The following is a 24,354-nucleotide window of genomic DNA, read 5'->3' on the forward strand; positions in this document are numbered from 1 at the left end:
TCCCTCTGGGGGAAATTTATCTCATTTCATTTTCATTCTACATTCCACTTTTGAGTTGCCAACTAAATTGCTTCTTGGTTTATAGTATAGAAGACTTCATAATGTTTAGCTGGAATTGCTTACTTTTAAAGTATGCTGATAGAAAACCCAATGTGGTCTGAAATATCCTCACCAGATGTTTGGATGGATGTGAAACCAACACATATCAAAAGGAGATCCAAAATACCATTAGCTGTATGATACATAGCCTCATACATTTAACAAGTTCAAGTAATGAGAGCACATTACAGCATTTTCAGGGAAACTAAACTTAGTTCTTACATTTTCTATTGCCAGGTACTCAAATTATATCCAGTCTTTCTTTGACTCTCTCTGTCTTTCCCTGCCTCTCTTCCTCTCCCCTCCTCCCTCACTCCAACCCCCGCCTTCTTTCTCTTTACTAATATCAGGATCTCCATAAGTGTCAGGTGATAATGAGCTACAAATACAGTTTAAGTACGTTTAATATGACTGGCCAATGGGACAGTTAGATATGGTTACCAAAATAGGCTTTCACATTACTGGTCTGAAAACCAGAACTTTAGTCAATCAAACAAAGAAAATGATAGTCTTATTTCTTTCCACACCAGTCAGGCCACAACTTCGTGTAAGATGTTTAATTACACCTGAAGGAGGATGCAGATAGATGGTCTGTGTGGGCAGACAAGAATCAGGATGCTACAGGATCTGAAATCCACACATTGGGTAGGACAACTACAGAAAACGGGGTGGTGTGCCCATGAGGAGAGGGTCATGGCTGAGGCAGGGAGGAGGGTGTTTGCATGGGAATAACAATCCTTTCCAAATTAAGAGAGTAGAAATGTAACAAAATAATTGGTTTTGTTTTACGTAAATTCCTAAGGCAAACACCAGAAACAATGGATGCAAAACAAACTACAGGAGACAGTGTTTCAAACAGAAATGTCTGAGGATGAAAGGGATTGCCATGACGACCAGTAGCAGTGGCTTAGTCTGCTCTCTCAGGGTGGACTTGTTCATTCTTACTGAGTGTCCCATGCACCTCTATACAACTAAGACTCTGCTGTTCTCTGTGAACCATTTCTCTTCTTTGACCAGCTTGCAAAACATAGTTTCTATCATTCTAGCTCAGACACACTCCCTTTCTGCAATTTTCCGTGATACTACCCGTTCCTCCAAACCCCTCCCATCCTTAGAAGTAATCATTTCCTCATCCAAGATCATGCAGCACTTTTTGTGTGCTACTACTGCAATATTTACTGACACTAAAGTGTGGTAATAGGAGATTTTTTTTTTCTCGCACCTACATAATGCCTGGTCTAATGCTTGTCATGTTATAGGCAACAGATGTGTTTTGAAATGTGTATAATAGTCAAATACCAGATGCGGAGTCAGGCTGGATGACTTTAAGACACTGAGAGTCTATAGTTCTGGGAAATGTACAGACATTTCTAAGGCCTCTTACCAGTTCTACCACTGATACCCTCCTGGTGAGCATTAAAGAAAAAAATACTACAAACACACCCTAAGATGAAACAGAAAGACTCAGAATCCAGTGCATTTCTCCAAATAGTAAAAACAAAGAGTTCATCCAGAACACCACAGGTAGAAGCTGGGCATTTACACATCCTAGCAATAAGACCAACTTTTAAAATATATTTTTTTTATTGATTTCAGAGAGGAAGGGAGAGGGAGAGAGAGATAGAAACATCAATGATAAGAGAGAATCGTTGATTATCTGCCTCCTGCACGCCCCCCACTAGGGATCAACCCGTAACCTAGGCATATGCCCTGACCGGGAATCGAACTGGTGACTTCTTGGTTCCTGGGTCGACGCTCAACCAATTTAATATAGATATAAATGATATTCTAAATAGAGCAGAATGTTTGGCCTTGGCTGGTGTGGCTCAGTTGGTAGGGCATCATCCTATGTACTGAAGGGTCACAGGTGAAATTCCTGGTTAGGACACATGCCCGGGTTTCGGCTCAATCCCCATTAGTGGTCATGTAGGAGGCAGCCAATCAATGTTTCTCACATGGATGTTTCTCTCTCCCTCTCCCTTCTCTCTCTAAAATAAAATATATATTTAAGGGGACACCCGTAATACTTTCAACAATAAAGATAAATTATATATATATGTATATCAAACTGCTTGATGGATAAAGAAAGATACTGAAAGGTTTTCAGAAAAACATGTGTATTATCAGACTATACAAATTTATAGAACAAAAATTCTTCATTATCCTATTTTCAGGGCTATATATGAACCTGCTCATTAAATATGCCAAAACTACAAAAGTAAGGCAAAACAGGAAACCCATAATCTCACCACCAACTCTTTTCCAATGTGACCAGTCTTCCAGATGTAACTAAATGGACTCAGAATCAAATTCAAACATATTTAGCCTATGCTACTCCATCAGGCCTTCAGAAATCTCTATGCTAAAAGAAAAAGAAGTCTACAAGACCACAAAACATTCTTTCATATGTAAAAGATGACCAAAAAGAAAACCAACAAAAACATGGAAATTATACAAAACTGTTTGGTGTATTTTTCTTTTTGCATTATGTACTATTTTTTATAAAATAAGAAAGAATAAATGATGAGAAAAAAACAAAACATGGATTTGCCTTAAAAATAACATCCAAGGCTCCCTGCTCAGGCCTGTTCTATTCATACATGTCCGCAAAGTGGAAGCATGTTTAGAAAACATGCTGAGCACATTAGAAATGGATAATGCTGGAAATGATTGCAACTATACTGGACACTATGAAACAGAATAAAGCTTTTAAATCTGTATAATCACTACAATGGGAAAAACTTCATTTAGATCTATAAGATGGCAACTTATAAAAGGTAAATCTGAAATCCTCCACTATGTCCAAATATTGAACTATAAAAGTAGAGCAGCAGAAAACACAGCTAATGGGCCAAATAGCTGAGAAAAACTTGGGTATTTTATTGTCACTCAATAGCATGGAATGACTACCAATAAAGCAAATATGATTCCAGACTGCACAAAAGGAGAAGATGGTAGCCTTAGAGTGGCACATGGTTTACTCAACTCACATTCTACAAGGGACATTAGTACACTGAGCACTCAGAAGAAACAGGAGATTTAGGCTATATTCATAATCTTAATTGGAAATTATATAAAAAGAGGGATAGGCACTTTGGGGTAGTTTGGTGGTCTGGGAGAGCTAGAATCATGGATGGAGATAGAAAACAAGCAGATGTGAATTTACTAGAGACCTTTCTGACAAGAAAGCAGTCCAAATAAAGAGCAGGCTGATAGTAAAAAGTAGGTAGCTCCATGCCTGTGAGTTTTCAGACAGAAGCATAAATGAACTTATAGTCAGGGAAACTATAAAAAAGATTCTTGCACCACATAAAAGATAAAATTAGATTCCCTGTAAAATTTCTTCCAAATGCTAAATTCATGATTTGTTAAGCCAACTAGGTATAGTACAGGCACAACTATATAAACACTGAAAATAAAGTAGATTCTCTATGAAATTTTCTCTTAAAATAAGAAAAATGGTTATTTCCTTTAGTAATTTGGAAACTGCAGAGCAAATGGCACACTCCCTCAAAACACTAAGCACATGCATCTCGCTTTACAACACAGCACAGAAGGTCAGACATTCTACAGGAGACACTTGTTCACAGGTTAGTATCTCTGAAGTCAGTCTGCGCCTTACAATCCATGATATCACACAGCTGCGGGCAGCCAGAGGATGGTGTGCAGTGTAGCTGCCAATGCCTAAGCATGCGCACAACTGGTTATCACTGCCATGCTGTCACAGTAGGTAGTGCACACTGTACCTGTAAGTATATTCTCACTTAGCAATAAAACAAAAAGTGACTGTACACCAAAGGAAATAAAATACACACTGGGCACAACTTTAGTATTAACTTAAGCAGATATTTGTCATTGGAAGAATGTCTACAATTCCATATCTTCTTACAAAGTAACCAATTTATTTTGTATACAGTTTATCTGTGATATGTGCACAAGAGTAAAATATGTATAAATATATGTCTCAATATCTAATTTTTCAATAAGTGCAAAAGTATTTAAAGTGATAAGAATTATATCATAGTTTAACAGAAAAGCTTATCCTTTCTCAATGATACATAAAATAATGACATATCTGAAAAAATAGTGGTGTCTTAGATTCCAAAACATACAATGTGTTTCTTGCAAATTTGGTGCATACTTTATACCACACAGCCCTTTATTTTTAATTTATCTGTCATTTAGTGAAATCTCAGAATTGTAGAGTTGGAAGGAAAGTTTGAGTTTATTTGGTCTAACTCAACCAAATGTATGAATGATTTCAACAATAAACCTAATGTACTGCATGACTTTGCATTCATCTGGTCTATCAACCAAATGTATGAATGATTTCAACAATATACCTCATGTACTGGATGACTTTATGTTCATTTGCTTAACTCAACCAAATGTATGAATTATTTCAACAATATACCTAATGTACTGGATGACTACTTTTAAAGTACGTAAAAGATTCCTAGCAACTGTGGAACCTAATAGAGAAAATATGCTACCCAAAAGAGAATTTCTCACAAAGCACCCCCCCCAAAGGGTTCGACCTCAAAAATAATTTAAGATTTATGTTCAGAGAAAGACACCGCAGACAAAATTAGCATAGCAGTGACAAACTAGAAGAATGTATTTGCAACATATATAAGTGATACGATTTATAGTAATTCCTATAAATCAGCAATAAAAATGGCAGAAGAATTGAATAAACAAATGATAAGAAAAGGTATTTCACAGAAAGAAATCTAGAACACCAGAATATCTAATAACCATTTAAAGCAAGTTTGACCCTATTATTAATCAGAGATATATGTAGCTATGATATTGTAAAATTGTTCTCTATAGAATAGATTTTAATATTTAGTAAAGTAGCACAGAAAGTTTATCAAAAAGAACCCCCAAATAAATTATTTTATAAGGTAAATATTCATTTTTACAGTTAAAAATAATCAAGTTGATTTGTTTTTTAAATTAAGGTTTTTATACATCAGGTTGTTATGAAGTAGCATAATATCTGTCCAGAGAAATAAAGTATATTTTATAATTTCCAGATAAAAATACATATATTTAACTCATTTTTCTTTCCTTACCAGAACTTGTTTATGTTTTAAAAAAACACAACACACCTGTAAACTTTGGCAAAGTTTAAGCACAACCCAGTAAGGGTAACACTCACTGTGTCTGTTTCAGAAACAAAAAATTTAATGTTAATGATGTAGAAACCACTACCATCAATGGTTTGCCAATGGCAAGTTGGGTAACAGATATTACTAGATCAAGTGCAATTCAAAATCATTAATAGCAATGTATAGTTATTTCTAATAAATATTTCAACAGGCTTGATAGCTGTAAAGTTCACATGTTGTTCAATAATTCTAGGACTAATCAAAAGCGGGGAGCGGTGGGAGGGTTCCACTAGCCTGGGAATAGTAGAAACCTATTTGATCTGTGTCAAAAGAGGGAGGTTCCCAACTCAGACAGATGTATAACAGTTCTAAAGTACTACAGTTATCTCACGAAAAGCCCAATCAAGTCACAATGAATATATGCCATACAAAGCCAACATCAATTTTATACTTAATTGTGTGCATAGATATCTAGAACCCATTTAAGTTAGTGATTGCAAGTTTTATATTTTAAAATGTCCACATACTTAAGAGTCAAAAAATAAGTTTTAAGTTTTTTTTATCTTTTTAACGAAAGGTAGTTACTAAAGACAAACACATAGTGTATACATATTGATGGACAAGTGAATCTATTTAAGGTTTCATCTTAATGTTAGTATGCTGTTTAAAATACAAAGGAAATAATGCTATTTGAGAGGGAAAAAATGTAAACTATACAACTTTGCAAGTTCCAGGTAATAAATGAAAAAAAAAATTGCAAGAATACCTAGAAGTCCAAGAGGTTTCTACAGATCATTAAATTTTTGAAATCTCAAAACTCTGTATTTTTATATTCTATTATTACTGGAAGGTATATACATAAACCTCCATTGGAATAATGCCTGGTTTATTGTTTTTGAGAGAGAACAAAACAGATGGTTCCAGTCACACTCTTTAATAACTCTCTGTGTTTACACCTATCTACTGAAGGGGGTGGCGGCATGAGGGATGGCTAAGAGTATGTATGCTGCAGAAAAGAGAAAGAGGGTGGTAGTTTTAAATAAAAAATGGACAGGTAGAGCAGTGAGGGGTGAAACTAAACGTAAATTATGTTTGGTTTTAATGTAAGAGTTTTAATGTTTTATTAGTAATAAATCTACCTTCCCCCTCTAAACTGCTGTCACAACATGTATTGGTGGCCCCTGACAAATTCTTAAAATCTCTGACATCATTGTTACACAGGAAAGGCTCTGAAAGAATTTCAAGCAATCCATTCATATATCATACTTTGACAAAGCAAACGAGATGCAATGGGTAGAGAAGATTTAGCTCTGAATAAAGAATAAGAAAGTTTTAACTTCAGTTCCAATTCTGCCCTACATAACTTAGCTCTGACCCTGGACAACCCAAAGCAAGGAGCTTATGTTCTTGAGAGTTAGTTATCCATTATGTAAAATGAAGGAATTAGATCTTTCAGTTATAAGAAGGTAGTCACCAGTCTACCCGGTTAAAATTGGGACAACAAAAGAAATTCAAATAAATAAGTTGTTGTCATCAGTTATAGCCTATAATTAATTTTCAGGCATTTTCTAAATTTACTACCATAGCTTAAGAAAAAACAAACAAACTAACTAAACAAAAAACTTCAATAAGCTACCAAAAGCATAAGAAAACAATATAAAGCTGATTAAATACTTTTTTATATTAGCAAAAACAAATAAGCTAGGATTATATTAAGAAAATTACACGTTATTTTTATAACTGCTGCTTAGATAACAAAAATTTTGTCACAAAAAAGTAATCTATCTGAAAAATTCTTAGCTTTCATTGAGAATGGCAAAAGTTAAAAAACAATGTAAGAATTCATATGTAATTTATAACTTTGTTTGTTTTTGTGTTAATCCTCATTCAAGGATATTTTTCCATTGATTTTTAGAGAGAATGAAAGGGAGGGGTGGAGACAGAGGCAGAGAGAAACATCTATCTGAGGGAGACACATCAATTGGTTGCTTCCCACATGAGCCCCAACCAGGGTGGGGGATCAAGTCTGCAACCAAGGTACATGCCCTTGACTAGAATCGAACCCCTTCAGTCCAAGAGCTGCTGCTCCATCCACTGAGCCAAACTGGCTAGGGCTTTATAACTTCATTTGGGAACAAATTCTGAAACTCTTAAGATAACTGCATATAAGAAAGGTGGAGAAAATTCTAATTTTTACATGATTGCTTGAATTACACTTATAGCAATCCCTGAACAAAACTTTTAAGATTTCCACAAGTCATATAAGAAAACTTTTGGGGCAAGGCTGATAGTAAGTTCTAAAAACCAACCTAAAAACACATTTGCTACCTTAAATGCATGAAATGTCACTAAATAGAAAACAAATCTAGATGAGTTAAAAATAACTGAATCTATGCTATTTATTATAACATGATGTTGGAGGAAACTTTCACTTGGGAATATAATATTTAAATATTATAAAAAATAAATACTATGAAATCTAAAAGAAAAGACATGGTTTTATTAGTATGTAGTATTTTTCTCTGACTTTTATAAACTCTATAAATAAATGGCAATTCTTTATTCAAATAATAAATTAACAAAAATGTCTTGAAAATTAAAACTTTGGGTTTTTTTTTCTGTCAGATGATTAATTAGGGTTGTACTAGTGCAATTATAATGTTATTTTTTTAAAGTTTCACTCTTTGTTTTCTGAAATCATTGACTATATGTAATCACTACATTTCATATTATAAAGTCCCATTTAGCACTTAGTAGAGCAGCCAATACTGATAAGTGACAAACTCTATTATTATCCTACAAATCAAACATACACTTTAAACTTAACAAACCCCTTCCCCAACCCCTGGCCTTGCAAAAGCAACAACAATTCATTAAATAGAAATTTATGGCAAGTTGTACTGTAATGAAAGTTACTTACAATATTTAGAAGCTTAGTTTCCATAATTACAAACTGTATATTCAATATAGTCCGGGCATAAAATAGGTTTGATTACTTTTCCCTGATGAACATATTTGGGGCACATAAGACTCAATTGCAATTGTCTAAAAGTTTTAAGAAATAAAGATAAACTACTAAAATGAAATGTAGAAACAAACTAAAATTGACACCTATATTTTCTTATATACCTCAGAATTATCTTATAAAATGCACATATATAAAAAACTAGCAGGAATTATTCAGAAAACCAACTTACTTTATTCATCCAAATTTCTTATTTCACAGAAAATATTAACATACCAATTTTCTCTAGATATGACATTATGACATTCCCATGGCTAGAGTGTGATTGCTTGAGCTACACTTATAAGTAATCCCTACACAAAACTTTAGTCTGTATTTTCTGACAAAAATGGGATTGAATGCTTTTTCCATCCCAGAGTTTCCACTATTCTGTATGAAAATTTTAAAAAGGTATAAGCCTAATTTAAATGATTTCAAATATTTCTTGAGAAAACCATTATGTACTAAAATCTTTCCATTGATTCTTCCCCAAAAGTTTGCTTTTTAAGATAAATTGTTTGAACTTCTCAACCTTAGTTTTTATTAATACGTTTAGATTTGACAAAATGCATAATATATATTGATAAGTATAATACCATTGCAAAAGCAAAGCATAGAATTTTAGGGTTGAAAGAGATTTTAGAGAACATATAACCTAACTCCTCCCTACTTCCCAAAGTCTCACACACTATTTTAGTGATAAGGAAACTGGGCCCAGAGAAGTCAAGTCTTTTTTTTTTTTTTTTTTTTTTTGTAAGTTTTGCTTTACATGACTAAGAAGATCAGAACTCTGATAAGTCTAATTCCTTTTCTTTCTTATCATAAAGAAATACCTGTACTGGTATTTACAGTGTTTTACATTTCAATATATGGATAACAGATATAAAGTCAATGAGGTTGAAATAGTAGATTATATAATTAAAACTAAGCTAAATAAATAATACATATAAGTTGTCAATATAGTTATTCAAATAATAAATTAACAAAAATGTCTTGAAAATTAAAACTTTGCTTATGAGTCAACCATGTAGTTATCATTTAGATTTAATACAAATTTCTAAGAGATAAATAATTTGAAATTTTTCAGACATCAGCCATGTTTAAGCATGTTTTCTTAATGAATTAAATTGTTCTGACAATCAGTATTTTCATCATTATAGTGATATTTCATTAAAATACCTGTATATGCTACAAACTATTTTATTTAATTTTATGAACTTCTATTCATAAAGGTCTAAAGTCCACAATACAATTTAAACAAACTATAAATTATTCAGTAAGGGATCTGATATGTGGCCACAAATATGTATTTAATACAGATTGAAGACTGCCATTAAAAAGTAAATGACAGCAACAAAATCTATAAAACTGAAAAATCAAGCTTCAGGTCGCAGAGATATTTTTTTAAAACACCCCCAAAAAGCATGTGACTAGAACACTACACAATTGTCATGTGCTAATATCTGGAACTAAGATTACTAGAGTGAAGAAAGTGAAATGTCCCTAAAAGAAAACAACAACAAAAAACAAGCGAAATATTCCTGAAAAGCAAAGGCAAGCATTAAATCTCTGAACTTGATTGTTGTTGTTGTAAACATAGAAATGTAATTGTTATCCAGAGAACTGATTTCACTAAAAATTTTCAATTGTATTAGTATTTTAAGAATGTATGAAAATGCGTAAGATGAGTCAAAACTCTTTGTAAACTTCTATTTTATTATAAAAATATATAAATAACCTGTAATGTTTCTATTAAATATTTAATGAGCTAATAAGTTGAGATTGACACTTCTCAACTAAAGAAATGTGAGTGTTCAGAAGTAAAACTTTACTAAGAGGTTTTTGTCGAAAATGCTAAATGAAATGTATGCTACATCATAATTAATGAGTTTATCCTGATTTGCAATTTAAAAATCTCTGACCAGATAACTGTGTAACTAGGATGTTTATGTTGTCAGTGAAAATACATCTTTTCACAAATGATTTACCTATAAATTCTTTCAGAATTAGTGTGACAGACACTCACATGCACATCACACACACACACACACACACACACACACACACACACACACACACGAAATTCTATGAACCTTGTCAAAAAAGAAAACTCCAGAAAAAAATGACAAGCTAATCTTTCATACATTGGAGACTTTTGTGTTTTATGGATTGTCTCTGGATCCTATTCCAATCAAGCTGCATCACCAAGACTCATCACCATAAAAGATGTTCAGTTTCATAAGTGGAATCCTCAAAAAGAAACTGAGAGGTTAACAAGGGATCCAGGAACTAGATACAAAAGAATCTCCCACAAAATAAGAGAGCACATCAAATGTATATAAAATAATCCCTCAAGTGTTCAATCCAAAAATAAAAATGTGACCTGTAAAAAAGAAAAAGAAATTTTTTAAAGAACAAATCTAAGGCCAAAATTGGATATCAGGACATTTATATTACTAGTAAATTAATGTTTCCACTGATTATTAAACTTCATAAAAAACAATGGTCAGAAAATATGCTTTGGGATTACAGTCTCTCTCATCTATTAGTTTAAATAATTTAAAAGTATTTATATATTTTAAAATATTTTTATCAGATTACTATAAAGAGCAAAATTTGGGCAAAATAAGAAAGAAAAGCTAAGAATTACAAGCACAAACACTTTAACAGTATAGTTCCAAAGAAGAGAGTGCACTCTATTTTACTCATCAACTGGAAAGCTCCTTAATTAATTACATGAAAGTTAACACAATTAGGAAAAATACCCAAGATGCAAGATATCATTATATTATTGTGGAAATTTTCAAATACCTAAGATTTAGTCATTTTACCAATGTAAAGCCATCACAAGTTAAAATTGGTTATAAGATGCCAATAAAATAACTGATATAAATTCTACTTTTCTAGTTTAAAAAGTGCATCTAAAATTATTTGCAGAGTGCAATTCTTTCTAAAATCCATCTAAAAGATTATAAGCAAATTGAAAATAATTTAATTATTAAACATTTAATTGTTTACATAAAATATTTACAGCATTTTCACAAGGAAAATTGATATGCCAGTGCTAATAATATTTAAAAAAAAGTTTTAAACAATGTTCTTCTATTGAATTTGCCTGCTTTAGACATGATTCTTTGAAACCAAGCTATTGGAGGAAGTGGTGTTGCAATACTGTCCTTTTTATAAAATGTTTGGTAGTGAAAAGGTCACATAAATAATCTGCATGGTACTATCCTATTAAGAAAAAGTGCAGAGTCTAAATCTAATGACTGCCAAAGAGGAACAAAAAGTGTAAGAGAAAAAGTATGCTTCACCTGCAAAACATATTGTATTCTGGTTAAAAGTTGTTTTCAAAGAACATATGTTAATGTAAAACAAATTATATATATTAATATTTATTTCTAAAACAAATATATTTGATATTTTAAATGATCTATAAAGAAATTTATATATAACTGTAACTAATTCACAAACATTAGGTCTTGGTTTGAAGAATTACATGATGTTGAAAGTTTATCTTATAAAATTCCATTTAATTAATGAAATTGAAAGTCCACACAATTAAAGATAGCTACATATTTAAATAAAATTCAAATTTTGATTAGTTCAAATTTTTCTCAGTTCTTATGTTTACACAGCTCATACTCCAAAAAATATTAGAGTAACACAGGCCTGTGTGTGCATACAAACTGAAGTCAATACAATAGATTATTTCAAAAAGAAAAACAGAACCTATATATGTGTGTATCTTTTTTTTCTACCGATATGTAACAGAGTATAATCATTCAATCATTAATAAGTAACAAGCAGCAGCCGAAATATGTTTTATGCTTCATTAAAACAACATTGAGGCCCATTACAGTGAACAGCAAATGGGGCTGGAAACCGCCGCACCCCTGGCAAACCACATTCCCCCCTAACCTCATTTGCTGGGAGCAGCTAGAGAGTGCACAGCAATATGCTCTCAAGTAAGCCTTTATTAAGTATGAGAAATAAATTATATTAAGTGTTATTTTTTGAACCCAGAAATGAGGGAAAAGGTTGTTAAGATATCAAATTTACTAAAAAAATAATTATGTGAGAAATAAGTTGCTGTCACAGAGAGACTTGCCAGACATTGCACTTGAGCAAGTTGTTATACACACCTTTGGAATCAATTCTGTGACACAGAGATTAGCCTGTGGAACTATATCACCAGAGAGTCGATCAGAAAAAAACTAGAGGGTAAGGGAAATGTTTTCCTGAACTCTATTACCATTACTCTAGAGGTATTAAGGAGTTCTTATGCTTCCAAGTATAAGATTCTGACATGATTCGATAGTTCAGAACACGTTAGAAGTTGCTTCTTTATAACATGCTCCCATATCTCAGATTTCTGATACATATGATTTCACTTTATTAGATCCTCATGTATGCGATTCTACCAAATTCAATTCTAAAACTTGAAAATTACCTTGGAAATTTGTGGGAAGCCAGAGAAAGATCCTCGGAAACAGACATACATTAAATGTTAACTACAATGACTGTCATATTTTATAGTGCTTATGTCATTATTTAGGAATGGTAATTAAGGCACAACATGACTTGTTAATTGCAAATGTAACTAAAGAAATACATTTATACGTGTGCTTAAGAGCAAATCCGGAGAGGAGACCAGACCATAATAGACTGCAGTTCTATTTTCTAAAATGCTGACATTCGAGCAAATGTTCCCATGGAATGTTTGCCTGCTTTGGGGACTGACATTTCCTCTTTGTAACTTGCTTAACAAGGAGACGTGCAGGCCAAGCTCTCCCCTCCCCACAGGCAGTAGGCCATTACTTGCTGCTGCCGCTTGTGCAAGGTTTCTCTTTTACTTCCCCCTTTCCCACCCGCTGCCAGCTCTTTGCTGGCTCTTTATTTTGACATGCATATTATCTTGGCTGATTTCTATCATCTTACAGGAGTGGATGACATACCTTAAAAGATTAAGCTTCCCCACCTGGGATTTGTCCAGAAATTATAGCTTCTTGTAGCCTTCTTCATTCTCCTATACTCTTGTGTTATCAATAGTGGCTTTCTTATTTTATGTTTAGCCACAGAACACAGGCAACTCTGTTAATAGAAGTCAGTTTATATTGTCACTCATCTTTCATTACAACTACAAGGTTGACTTCCGCTGTCTTGTAACACTTTGCTGCCATCTACGTGTAGAAAAGAGCATAACACTCTTCTAAGCACCAGAAACTTCCTCATTCCAAAAAGAATCATGTCTCTAACAAGGGGAGCTTCAGGAATAATTTGCTTCCCCACAAAAATGTAGAAGCTTACCAGAAATTTCTATTTATTTCTCTGTGAAGCAACTTTTTAAAATGGAAAGAGTACTGAGATGCATTATTTAACATAAAGGCAAACCAATACTTTTTCTATTATTATCATTATATAAATTTTCTTATAAAGTTTAGCTAATATGGCAACTTCTACAGTTATAATTGAAAAAAAAGGTAACAAGAAAAGTGGAAGTTTTAAGCCACTTAAATAATTACAATAAAGTGAATTTCTGCAAAATTACAACCTAAATATCTTGCTAAATGATTTGATGAAATGATCACTAAGCCAAAACACTTTCATAATATTTAATATAAAGTAAATGTAAAGCACCCAGATAGAAAACATTTACTTACATTATTTAAAGTACAATAACTCAACTATTATGACCTAATAGTCAACTAATCTCTATAAACACTCAAGTGCTTCTTTTCCAAGGAAGATGAGAACTATATTGGAACACTAGAGAGCCTTTCAACCACCCTTCCTCACAAATGTAGGTGTCAAACAAACAAACAAACAAACAAGAAAAACATTCCACTGGGAACCTTAAGCAAAACAAACAAACAAAAAAACCTTCTTCTACTAAACCATTTAATAATTAATTACATAGTAAAGGTAAAGATTGATATTTCCAATCAGGACTAATGATGTGTTAACAGTCCTAAAGAATGCCCCTTAAAGGATCATTTTGTCAATACTACTGATTTCTAAAACACTTTTTACTATTAAATAAACTGGCACCAATAAAATATATAGGAGTGGGAGTGGAAAGGAGACTTAGGAAAAGGTTTTACTCTGGCATAACAAACAAAATGAAAAGCTCACTGGCTGCCTTCCCTCTACCAGTTCACCATTTACAATAACTACATAATTACTATCAACACTATGTACTTAACCTATTATAACAAGCAAAACCAAGCCTGCATGCATATTTACTTGTAAATAAAGCAAATTTAAATACTTCATAAATGATTTTTTATTAACATCCCTAAATAATGTACACATGTGAATATTACAACAAAGAGTAACATAATGAAATCTGCTAGAAATTTTTCAAAATATGAACAAATAAATTAAGGCAATTTTCTTACAATTTATTTCTTGTTGGTACTGGTAAGGTATCCAATCAATGATGAATAATGTAAGTTAATAAAAATTATGTATTAAATTTCTTTGAAATAGAAAAGGTTTCATTTTATCTCATTATATCAACTTTAAGGATCCAACTTTAACAATAAGAATTTTATAAATTCCACTTGTATTAAGAGGAAAAAGGATCATATTTGAGACCAAATTTATTAGGTGTTTTAAAAGAGCTGTTAATTTTAAATTCTTAAATATGCATACGAGTTGTTGTTATTTCTTGTGTGGCTGTGTGGTTTGTTTGTTTTGTTGTTGTTGTTGGGAGGGGGATAGTCAATTAATCTCCACAAACACTCAAGTGCTTCTTTTCCAGGGAAGATGAGAACTATATTGGAACACTAGAGGACCTTGTAAGAGAGCTAATAACTAAACAAGTTATTATTTATGTCTACAATTTAATGTTTGCAAGTTATATCATATTCTAATCTAATTGGGAATCCAAAAACACTTTCAATTCATCACTAAAAGTCCAAGACAAATAGTTTCACTCACAATACCTTCATTAACTTACTATTTGTGTTCATAAACATACCTAGAAATTGATATAAAGATAAACATGTATATTTAGCTATTTGCATTAATTTTAGCTTAATTGTTGCAAAGCTAAAATAATACTTTGGATTTTATTTAGTAAACAAGTCACTATTGTAAGTGGATTAAAAGTACAAAACCTAACAAACATACCTTTGTGTGGTCTACTAATTATAAGTACAATTCCAGACATTATTAGCTGTTATCAAAATTACAATACCACCTAGATCTAATAAAACCAAGCAATCTGTTTGAACAGGGAGAGGAGAACTTTCATAGAGTGTTCTCTCTCACATAAATTCTTAATGGACTATAAAGAACTTTTAAAGTGGTTTTAGATTTGAATTCAATTGCTCCAATCCATAACAGACTTCCAAGAAGAATTTGGGCCAGATGACACATGGGACCCACCAGCCCTGTACAGTCCCACTTCACCCTCATGGATATAAGACTAAAAATGCTAAATTTCTTACTAAGAACCATAGGCATGGATGAGCCATATTTACATTAGTGCAGCTTATGCATTGTAAGCACAAACATCAAATTATTAAACAAAAAGGTTCTGTATTGTTTGCCTTGTAATAAACTAAAGTAGTCACCAATTTTATTAAATATCGTAGGTATTGTGCCTGCACGGTCAATCAGAAAGAAATGGCAGTTTGGAGAACAAAAACAAGCAAAAACATGTCATCCAAGCTGTCTATCTATGGAGAGTGAAAATACCCAATATTTGCTCTATTCACCTTATCCACTTCATCTGTAAGAGAGCTAATTTTCCCAGAAACAAACACATTACTGCATACATGGATATTAGGTCTAAATGCAAACACTCCTTATTAATAGTCAGGTTCTCAAAGTTATACTCACTGTTCTTTACCAAGTAAAGCCTTCCACCCATAAGTACCTGCATAATTTCAACATTAATAATTTGCTAACAAATTAGAGTGATTTTATGTTGCTCTGAGCACATTTAAGAATTACCTATGAAAATATAAAAATTAATTTTAAACTTCATAAAATACATAAGCTTGTATTAATTCATATATATAACTAAGAAAAATAAGTTATCTTCAGAGACCCAACATGAAGTTATAATGGATATATACTAATATGTGGACAAAAATTTATTTGCAATATTACAACAAAAATATTTTTAAATCTTAAACAGGTTAACTGACAGTATAATCATAAAACAGTCTTGGCAATTTCTTTTTAAAAAGTAAGTATATAAATAGGAACAAATTACTCATTTTGGTTATTAAGCTATTGATTCTTCTGATTACATACATAGCAATTATTTGCCTCCCACAGCTTTTAGGGAAACTTACTTATATACCAGGACAGTATAGAGGCTCATTATAAATACTGTATATTGAATTGAATTGAACTATCTAACAAAAAGATTGTGATTTTTCCTGATGAGTTAATACTATGGATTTTGATGCTCCCTATATACTAATTATAGTTTAGTATTACTGACATGTTAACATTACACCTTGCACTGATGTATTTGGGGATCTTCCTAGCTATGCAAACACTATTCATATGGTATTAATTATAACCAGTTCACTCCAGCAAGGAAAGAACAATGTTTTTAACTCAAACCTAAACATTACCTCACTGTATGTAATAAGTAGTGGGAATGACAAGAGAGGTAAAACCTCAAACATGGGAGTCTGTGTTACCTTCCCTCATATTTCAATGACATACTGCCCCCACTCCAGTCTTCTCTGATTAGCAGTATGACAAGAAAACCAAGCAGCCTCAGATGTGGGTTCCAGCCTAGATAGTGGGCTCTGCGGCTCATCAGTGGAGTTCCAGGCATCCTTTGTGAAGTAAAAGGGCCTGAGCTGGCTCACCGCCAAGATTTCCTTCACCTCAGAATTCTATGGCCCATTTAATAAAAAACCAAGGCTCCAAAACATCCTTTTCCCCTTCATAGTATGTCATAACAAGTTAAACTTTCAGTGGCAGGAATTACAGGCATTTGAATGAGAAAAATATTCTTGCATAAAATTTCAAACAGCAGATGCTGCGAAGGGCAGGCCTCTGCACTTTGACTCACTGTGTTACCTTAGCACATTCATTTCTCCAGATAATTTCCTCATATTAGCCTAAATTAGGAGCTGAGAGCACACAGAGTTTGGGGAGAGGTAGGTGGGGCAGCAGAGTAGCCAATTTGCATTTCCTGCACCCTTCAGCCCCAGCTCCTAGGACATTTCTTTGCTAGCCTACTTTACTCCCTTGGGATGGATTGTCAGCAACTCCCAGGAGAACTGCTGTTGTAAAAAGGATGGTCAGGACAGCCTTGCTGGGAAGCTGACATTTAAGGGAAATTCAAAAAAATTAAGAGAAGCAAGTGGATACCGAGGGAAGAGAATTACCACCAAAAGCAAGTACAAAGGCCCACAAGACCCACAATGGAAGGTGGGTGCTCATTTTACAGATGAAAAGATGGAAGCTTAAGAAGGCTGAGCACTCTGCCAAAGCCTAGCATAGTGACAGGGCCAGGTCTGAAGTTTTAGGATGTGTTCTGGGAATTCCAATGTGCACCCCTGATAAGAGAACTCTGTCCTGTACGACAGTGCCTCATGAAAACTGTCCTCCCTTCTGCCCATGACAGAGTCACCTACTCCAACACTCATCCCAGCGTTCTGCATCTGTGAGTGTCTGTGCATCAGGCCCTGGTGAAAGGTAGCAGCCAGAGTGGATGAGAAGATAGGTGTACTTACACAACTTGACTAAATGAACTCTAACATGCAATTGTGTGGGCTGTGGGGCGAGAGTCTCACCCAGATTTAAGAATGCTCTGACAGTTCCCTTTCTAACAGCAACAACTATGCCCCTGCCTAGTCCTCGTTTTCCTACTCTACTCACACCTCCCTGCCAGGCTCCCCAGGATCCAAAATAAATACGGGAATAAGCAAGGACACAGAAGAACAGTCCTCTCTGCTGTTTGCTCTAGGTCAGTGGTCGGCAAACTGCGGCTCGCGAGCCACATGCGGCTCTTTGGCCCCTTGAGTGTGGCTCTTCCACAAAATACCACGGCCTGGGCGAGTCTATTTTGAAGAAGTGGCGTTAGAAGTTTAAGTTTAAAAAATTTGGCTCTCAAAAGAAATTTCAATCGTTGTACTGTTGATATTTGGCTTTGTTGACTAATGAGTTTGCCGACCACTGCTCTAGGTTTTTAATAGGCCACCCCCTTGCTATAATTACACAGTAAAGGGTCACATTGTTGCAATTTTGTTTTGTTCTATAACTGGGTTATTCAGGCACTAACCAGATGTTCAACCTAGGCACCTGCCCTTCCCAACCATAAGCAATTCTCCCAATACATTTAGTCACCTGCCCTCCTCCCTTCAATTACAGCAGCCACAAGAGGTTTAGGCTTCCTGGAGATAAATATGGGATAAGCGCTCCAGCTATAAATTTCATCTCTCAGGACCAACCAGGAAAAGGTCACTGGAGATGACAACTTTGTAACTAAGGTTATAACTGTTCAGTCCCCTTCCCAGGGGCTACTCTTCAATTCTCATGCCTCTTTTTATTCCCAGCTTCATTCCTGGTCTGGCTTTTCTGCCTCATCTCTGCCTGGTTCTGATTTTGCCTGACCACTACTTGGCTCATAATCAGCTCTGCTTCTTGCCTAGTTTTCTAAGCTGGAAATACCACTATGAAGACAATTAAGATTGGGCTCCTTTCTGCTTCCATGTTCAGAATTGGCTAAATGGACCCATACAACTAGAGTAGAAAATCCCGCGTCCACTCACTCAGCTATGCCCCAATTTACCTTCTGGGCACTTATGCCTCCTCGCTATCATGAAACAAAATTAAACAGATAATTTACATAGAATTGACAAGGAAAGTAAAAAAGATAGATAGTTAGAAAAATGAAAGAAAAGTATAGAATTATTCAATTTGAATAAGAGAAAGTTAAAGGAAGACTGAATAATGGTTTTCAACACTGAGAAGGAATTGGAAAATCAGAGGAGTAAATAACTTTCTCTCTCTATAAAAGACACCAGAGGAAGCATAAGCTTAAGAAGAAACTTAGATATGCAAAGAAAGAAATTACCAGTCCAAAATTGGACAGTAACCAGTTTGTGACTTTGATCAGGCAATTTCATTTATAGAACAAAAATTTTATTAAATTCTGTCTCAAGTTCCTTTTAACTCTAACATTTCATGATTGCATAAATTTCGTTCGTTGAAAAAAATAAAGGCAATTCCAACATGGCGTTATGAGAAAATAGGGAATAACATGGAACCACATTTACTGTGGAAAAGACCTTGTTCAACACTAGGACTTCAAGAGTGATGTAAGATGATCAAAGAAGTTGTGAGGGATGGTGGACACATAAAAACCATGACAGTGAGGAATGCTAAAGAAATAAGAAATTTAAGATAGAAACTATTTTAAAAACTTTAATTTATATAGGGAAAAAAAAGAACAATAAAGTAGGCTCCAAAACATTTCCCCATCAAAATGAACAACACTATACACTGGATAATTTGTTCCTACTTGCATGATGTCATCATGCGAGGTTTAACTACTTTTAATAATGAGTGCATTTCAGTCACCCCTCACTTTTTCCCACATAAGATCGAATCAGCCTCTCAATGGCCTATACTTCATGAGTCATAATTTTTCTGTTTATGATTCACAAAATGTCTTCAGTCAGTATTTCCCAGACTGCTGTGAGTTTATTCCAAGAACCAATTTCATCTCCATTGGTTTCCTACAGGAAACCAGACCAACTTCCTATTATTTTATTTTCCTTACTTTTAGCATACCATAGCCCACATCAAATTAACTGGAAGTGAGAGTGATAGAAGACTTCATTCTGTGCAAAGAGAAGCCAACATAAACAATGCCCAGTCTAGAAGTCACAGATTCAAAAATAAACAAAAAATGTGCTAATATTAGAACCTTCTTTCAAAAGAGTTCCAAACTAAATAATAAGAAATATATTTTAATTAACCTTTTTACAAGCATTTCACTTTCAGAAAGAACTTTTGTTTAAAAACTATTGTCTATGAATGCAGTAAATCCAACAAAGCTGACTAATGTACAGAAATTAATTATAAAAAACAAAATATGTATTTTCTATCCTATTCCCTAACAAGCTACCAGGAGAACAGGCAGACACAGCCCAGTGCATAGAGCCTGGGAGTTGTGGGGACAGAGAGACGTCTCCAGAGCATCCTGGCAGTCAGTCTGTCTTCTCCAGCTGCCCATGCCAGCCCCTGCCCACATCCACTCCTCCATGACTAAGGATCAATCTGATTTTACACCACAGCAAAAATAGTGGCAGGAACATGGACTTTTAAAGGACCTCTGACAGTGGCTTGTATTCATGCTATTTTCCTAAAACACTAGGAGTGCCCGAGTAGTATTTACTCTCATGGACTACATACTGCTCAGAAAAAGATTCTGAATGGGAAGAATTTGGATATAAATATTCTACAGGCCCAGTGCATGAAATTTGTGCACGGGGGTGGGGGGTGTCCCTCAGGCCAGCCTACACCCTCTCCAATCTGGGACCCCTCGAGGGATGTCTGACTGCCTGTTTAGGCCCGATCCCAAACGGGCAGTTGGACATCCCTCTCACAATCCAGGACTGCTGGCTCCCAACCGCTCCCCTGCCTGCCTACCTGATTGCCCCTAGCTGCTTCTGCCTGCCAGCCTGATCACCCCCTAACCACTCCCCTGCCAGCCTGATCGACGCCTAACTGTACCCCTGCTGGCCCGATTGCCCCTAACTGCCCTCCCCTGTAGGCCTGGTCCCTCCCAACTGCCTTCCCCTGCAGGCCTGATCGCCCCCAACTGCCCTCCCCTGGAGGCCTGGTCCCTCCCAACTGCCCTCCCCTGCAGGCCTGTCCCCCCCAACTGCCTTCCCCTGCAGGCCTGATCGCCCCCAACTGCCCTCCCCTGCTGGCCTGATCGCCCACAAGTGCCCTCCCCTGCTGGCCATCTTGTGGTGGCCATCTTGTGTCCACATGGGGGCGGCCATCTTGTGTATTGGAGTGACGGTCAGTTTGCATATTATCTCTTTATTAAATAGGATATTGGATTCTACTTAGTTTCTTTCTTTTCTCATCATCCTGATTGTATGGGTACAGTTTTAGGCTTTAAAAGCTCACAGAGTCATTAACTGATAAGAAACAGGGTTTTACCATGTCAAATTCCAAAGCTGAGACATAAAAGGAAAAAGGCCTAAGAAGAATGCATTTAATGCAGATATTACATGTGGAGAAACCAAGAAACCTGAACGTTGGAGCAGTAGTTCTCAAAGTGAAGTCCCAGACCAGGAGCAGCCTCACCTGGGCGGGTCCTAGAAAGGAAAGTCCTCAGACCCCACTCCAGACCTACTGAATCAGAAGCTCAGGGAAAGTGAGCTTCATCATATTCTCCCTTCCTTTCCCAAGAAATTTCTAGAAAAGACTCTACTCAATTTATATTTCCCTCACAACCCCATAACTTCTAGACCCTCTGTATTCTGGCTCCTCTTCCAGGGTATTGCTAAAATGTTCCTTTTAAAAGTCGCCAATCATCTCAAAACAATGTCTATTCCCTGGGCCTCCCTCTCCTAGACATATATGAATTACCTAGCACTGTGGACATTCCCTCCTGCGTGAAATGTCCTAATTCTTTTACTTCTGTGACACAATTCCACCTTCCTGCCTCTCTATCTCCCACTTGCTATCATTGGGAACTACTCTTGCTCCTTCCACAATACAAATACATGCGTGTCTCAAAGGTTCAATCTTCAGTCTTCTATTCCTCTTTTTTCGGCTGCTGCTTTGGCATCTCAAGAACATCCAGAAATGAATTTACATCTCTGTACCCCAAATCTCTCTCAAATTACTCTAAATGACCTCATGACCTGTTTCCCCTGAATGTCCTTCCAGTACTTCCAATGGAATGTATCCAAGAGGGAACTTCTCATTTCCACTATCAGATTCCAACAGTTCCTCCCTGACACCTTCATCATTCCCATTTCTCATGCCACCATCTTCATCCAACAGCTTCCTTTGTCTTCTGAAGCCCTACTGTAGAGAGTGCCTGGAAAGGCACATGAGCATTTCTTTAATTATTGTCAGCTGAATCCAGTGGCGTTGGCAGAGCCATGTTCTGGAAAGACACCTTGCCAGAGGCAGGTGTGTTGTCAGCTTGACCTTCAGCTCAGGCACCAGGGATTGGGCTTCATTATCTAAATCCAGCCAAGCACCAGGAACAAACACGATTATCTGGGCCCACCCAGAAGTGATGATTACAAAGAAGCCATAAGAATGCACATAATCTCTTTTGTCTTGGGCTTTAGTAAAACTTCCTGGGTTTTGCTGTATAAAATAAACTGGATGTATGGGCTCTGGGTTACTGTCTCTCCATCAGAGGACAGCTGTCCCACCCGGCCCCAGCTTTTTCCTTCTATCTCTGTGTCTGTCTGTTTCCTTCATTTTCTCAATCCCCAGCAGCCCCTACTCAGGAACTGGACCACTCTCTAGCCACGCTGGACGTGGAAAAGAGAGAAATATTTACACCCTACCACAAGACTTACCTATAAAACTCACCTCTGATTCTATTTTTCCCCTGTTCAAAAACATGTGGAGATTGCCCAAATGCAGCCCAACTTTCTACCTAGCCTTACCTCACATTTCTCCTCAACAAACTTTTTGCTCAGCTAATCTAGAATGCTCATCATGTTATAAACATGTCCCAAGTTTCCTCACTTCTGACTCTTGGCCTTATATTACTACCTCCATTTTAAATATCTGTTTTCACTGACTATGTCTATAAATTTCACTCCCCAACTCCTCCTTAACAACATGCATAATTCCGTCAAACTGAAGTTCTCTTTCACCTGTCTCTATAGACCCAAATATATATTGCCAGCCTCTGTCACTTGCCACCATGCACCCCTACAAAAGGTGAGACCCTCCACAACAAAAGTGGGTTTTACAGATCTTTGTGTACTCCACTTGACCATGCATGCAAATATTTGTTCAAGGGTTAAATGATCTTAAAGCCAAAGTTCATACTCAAGTACCATTTCTGCCACTTAACCAGCCTTTGGGAGTAGGTGAAACACAGTACAAACAGATAAACTTCACATACATAGCAACTTAGGAGGAATCAACTCAGTCTCCTATGCTTTCTATACTTACTGCAGTATTAGGCTCACTTCAAAGTAAGGAACGTATGTCATATTTTTTGAACTACAAAAACATTTTAGAAAAAGATCGGCTCACTTATTACCAAAATGGAAGAAGGGAGGCTTTCTATAAATAAATCTTTATAAAATTTCCTGCATCTCACACCATGTCAGTTTACAGTTTTCAGAGGTGATAAACTATCTGCAATCCCAAAGGAAACTTCTTGATCTGAAGAAGTTAAATAACAGAGCATTCATTCCAAAACATTCTATTTTGTCTGGAAGATACTCTCATGTTTGATCAGGAAGGCAGAGCAGCTAGATAAATTATAATGTGAAAGATGAATTGATTGCTTCAGTTAGAAGTAATTCATTCCTGGAGTGATAAAGAGTCACTGCTTCTCTAGGGACACAGGGGTGATAATCTCTCAACACATGGTGTGCAGGATACTCTTTGAAAATGAGAGGATATGTTTAGAATCATTTAGAACAATTGCTCTGTTCTAACCTTGATACCTTTCACAAATCAAAGCTTAAGCCTGGATACAGTACAGAATCATTAGAGATTAAGAAAGGGGTTAATTTTTTTTTCCCCTAAGACAGCACAGACAAGAAGTGTTTTTATTGATTGGCATGTAGCCACCCTTCAAGGTCAGTATTTTAGAGAAAAAATATAAGGATTTACACTCAAGTTTTAAATTTGATATCAATTACAAAACACAGGGCTTACCACTATGTTTCTCTATGTTCTACACCTGGTTTCATTTTATCTAATTCATAATTTCTCCCTTAAAATAGCAGAGATATAAAACATGCATACAGCTTCCATTCTGTCCCAAATTGGGATATGGAGAAATAGCAAATAAGTAACAAATTACCATAAATACTTTCTGAAACAAGACTGCTGAATTCATTCATCAAACAGCAAAAAATGCTGATAGAGTTTCTGGGATGTTTTAAGTTAGAGTTAATTCGCTTTTATTTCAAAGTTCCAATA

The 24,354-nt window shown here is 35.3% G+C and overlaps 1 protein-coding gene across 1 annotated transcript in view; it reads right to left on the reverse strand.

The window, feature by feature from the left end:
- Positions 1–24,354, reverse strand: part of GMDS (GDP-mannose 4,6-dehydratase) — a 687,968-nt gene that overhangs the window by 453,291 nt on the left and 210,323 nt on the right. The gene's annotated exons all lie outside the window — the stretch shown is intronic.

The sequence above is a fragment of the Cnephaeus nilssonii genome, assembly GCF_951640355.1.
Source record: "Cnephaeus nilssonii genome assembly, chromosome: 7".
In the NCBI taxonomy this organism is placed as follows: Eukaryota; Metazoa; Chordata; class Mammalia; order Chiroptera; family Vespertilionidae; genus Cnephaeus; species Cnephaeus nilssonii.